Source organism: Euprymna scolopes, chromosome 21 (assembly GCF_053919585.1).
Source record: "Euprymna scolopes isolate OS-2025 chromosome 21, ASM5391958v1, whole genome shotgun sequence".
Classification (NCBI taxonomy): domain Eukaryota; kingdom Metazoa; phylum Mollusca; class Cephalopoda; order Sepiida; family Sepiolidae; genus Euprymna; species Euprymna scolopes.
The window spans coordinates 107,787,004-107,790,273 of record NC_136502.1 but is presented as its reverse complement, the minus strand read 5'-3'; the positions used below and the strand labels follow the sequence as shown (position 1 = coordinate 107,790,273).

Here is a 3,270-nt window from a genome sequence, read left to right as displayed (position 1 = left end):
GGGCCGTTGGATCAAACTACTGTAATTTAGCTGTTGTGGAGAAAAGGGATCGAGAAATATTATTTCCAATTATTAGATATTGGATTCTACCAGGGACGAGGATCTTATCTGATGGATGGGCGGTCTATGAAGATCTCAAACAATTTGAGAATGGGATATACGATCATGACAAAGTGGTTCATCTATCCACACACAAACCATTGGAGGTCTATGGGCCTACAGTAAAACAAAACTGGAAAAGGTTGGAAATAAAGAGAACATGTTTGATATGCATTGGTGGAATTCTTGTGCATTTTCTGCTAATGCCCGGCTAGCTCAGTCGGTAGAGCACGAGACTCTTAATCTCGGAGTCTTGGGTTCGTGCCCCACGTCGGACTAAGTATTGTTGTGTCACTTTCATGATTCACTGTTCATTACGAGACATTTAAATATTTTGATCCTTAAACTATATCCGATGGTGAGGCCCCAGATTGCGGGTTTTGGGGAGTGTGGAGCCACCCTTTAATTGCTATTGCTCCCAGGTCCACTCTGACCCGGTATGGTAGTACCTGTTAGGGTCCCAAATATGGGTTGAATAGAAACCGACTTAAAAATATATATATATATATATATATATATATATATATATATATATATATATATATATATATATATATATATATATATACTCTATTAATATATATATATATATACTCTATTAAAAATTGTTCTTCAAAATCACTGGATTCGGCATTAAATAACCTGAAAAGGGTTGATATGCCGTAAAACCAAATTCCTAATGAACCGCCCCCTTAAGTAAACACTTTGTCAAATCTCCACACTAACGTAATGTACTTGCAATAACCCTTATCCCTGAGTGGCTTCCGGGCCTTGATAAGTGGTGATCACTGTGTAAAAAAAACAAAAAAACAAAAAAAAACAAAAAAAAAACAACCAATCAACTTGTGCATTTTTTCCACGTATCATCCAATGCATTCGGCAACAATATTCTGTTTAAATTTTGTTGTTTAACATAATAAAGAAATAAAATATTTTTTTCAAGCATTCGTTTTCAAATTTATGAATTTATTATTTACTGTTTTTTAACATGATTAGAAAATGAAATCATATATTGTTATTGAAAACGAGAAAACGGAACTAATGAATCAATCATTCACATTTATTGAAGTGACGTCACAACGGTGTAATTTAAAAAGATGTTCTTATTCGTCATACAAGGGTTTGAGGCTATCTTTACAACCTAAACTGCATATCTGCCCCCCACACATACACACACACACATACACACATACGCACATGAAACTCTAGTCCTCTTTGAAGTAATCTCCTCCAGCTGCAACAAAGGCCCCATGAAATCCTTTTATATGAACGTGTCAATAAACCTAACTACAGCCTCTTTCATCTCTTCACTTGTCTCATAATGACAGCCTCTAAGGATTTCCTTGAGCTTAGGGAATAACAAAAAGTCAAAGGGAGCGAGGTCTGAACTATAGGGAGGGTGAGGAACTGTCTTGCTGCCCAATTTTGGTCAACTAGTCTGTGAGAAGGATGGAATTGTTGACTGATGCATTTGCACAAATCTTCTTCATCTTCAGTTCCTAGCGAATCATTGTATGTACATTTCCCACACTGACATCAAACTGAGCACTTATTGTCTCTATAGACACACGACGGTCTTTATTCATGAAATTTTTTATTTGGCCAATCAACTCTGGTGTTCTGACTTTCTTACTCCTCCCAAACCTCTCATCATCCCTCACAGACTCCCTGCCTCCTTTGAATCTCTTATTCCACTCAAAAACTGATGCTCGCTTCATGCAAGGTGGTCCAAAAGCAGTCTAAAGCATTCCATACGTTTCTGTGGCATCTTTTTCAAGCTTAAAACAAAATTTTATTGCATATCGTTCTTCACATCTAGATTGCATTTTTGAAATTCACCAGCTGTGACAATCAGGCCTTAGTAAGGTATATTCCAATTTCTGCTGTAGCTGTTCATTTGAACCTGAAATCATGAAAATTAGTCAGTCATCTCATAAGATGTATAGCAATAACATATTGAATTTTCAAGAGTCTGCGACAATTTTAAATGCCTGTACAACAATGTCTGGAAACTTATTGAAGGCATCTTCTAGTTTATTATCAGCAATGAAACACTTGATGTGTCTTTGGAAAATTTCTACTTTTTAACGTAATTTTAGTTGACACATTCAAGTGTGTGTATATCCCTACAGGGCATGTGTATTATAGATTCGTATTTTGAGGATAATTTGTTGGAAAAATTATATCAGCCTCCTTGCTATCTAGAGAACGGATTATTTCCTTATTTTTATTAAGAGTTCCAAAGTCGTATCAGCTTGTTATATGTTGGATCTAAAACTATTTTCATTGGTCGAATAAACAGGAAGAATATACGCATTATAGATTAAAAAAATTTACGATGTGCGTTTAGAATAAGTTTCTACAATTTGATTTATTGTGAAGGTTGTCCATTTTCTGTGATTGACAGATGTTAGCCAGTCGCTAGATGAAGACAGCTTATACCCAAATATAAACACGCCGTAATTTGTTTGATTTGTGGCCATTAATGTTTATGTTGATGTTGATGTTAAGGAAAATTTGTTTCTTAGATGAGTGATCATGCATTTAGTCTTGGACGTGTTAATAGAAAGACCAACTTATTTAGAGTACAAGGTGGACCAATAAAATTGTCGCCCTAGAAAAGACGACATAATTTCATTTTCGTTTGTTGAAAACCGGTTTTTTTGTTGCAGACCATCTACTAGTTGGCCAGTAGTGTACAAATCCCAAGAACGATAGGAGCTTTCTATCATGTCTGAAAGTAACACAATGTTCCATGAGCGAGATTGGAGATGCGCCACTGTACAACTCATGCTCTCTACCAATCCAAGTTATGAAAAGAGGAACATTGCCAGCACCCTTAAAATTAATTGCTGGATTGACACAAATAACAGGGACGTGTTGAGGATCATAAAAACAAAGTTATGGTCTTTGGCTGTGGTTTCAAGCGAGGGCAATATCATGCCACCTCACATCTAAGTCCGTTTGAAAGTCAACATCAAGATGTGCTGAAAACGCCATCTGCCAAGTATTCACCGAGCTCCCGCCAGTGTTTGTGGAAAAAGCATGGCCCCAGTTCTGGACCTTTATCGAGGCAATAATTGAGGCTGAAGGCGGGTACATTGAATTGATGTCATCTCTACTACATTATAAAGTTACCAGAATTGATATTTTCAATAAAAGTTTTAAAAT

The 3,270-nt window shown here is 36.3% G+C and overlaps 1 non-coding gene across 1 annotated transcript; it reads left to right on the top strand.

Moving 5' to 3' along the window:
- Window positions 1-304: 304 nt before the first annotated feature.
- Window positions 305-377, top strand: Trnak-cuu (transfer RNA lysine (anticodon CUU)). The gene has a single exon. It is a non-coding gene; the product is annotated as a tRNA-Lys (tRNA).
- The last annotated feature ends 2,893 nt before the right edge of the window (window positions 378-3,270 follow it).